Source organism: Nannospalax galili, unplaced genomic scaffold (assembly GCF_000622305.1).
Source record: "Nannospalax galili isolate Female #2095 unplaced genomic scaffold, S.galili_v1.0 scaffold298, whole genome shotgun sequence".
Lineage (NCBI taxonomy): Eukaryota > Metazoa > Chordata > Mammalia > Rodentia > Spalacidae > Nannospalax > Nannospalax galili.
Window position 1 is genome coordinate 6,609,994 of NW_008344488.1, and position 203 is coordinate 6,610,196.

Below are 203 nucleotides of genomic sequence, written 5' to 3' on the forward strand. Positions count from 1 at the left end.
CACTGAACCTGCAGTTCATTGACTCACTTCACAGACTGGAGAGCAAGGACCCAGATCATGCTATCTCCTCCCAATGCTGAGATTATAGGTGTTAGCTGTCTTGAACAGCTTTTAGCATGGATACTATGACTCCAAACTCAGGTGCTCATGCTTGAATAATAAGCTCCTTTCCCTCACTGATAAATCTCTCAAGCACCAGATAT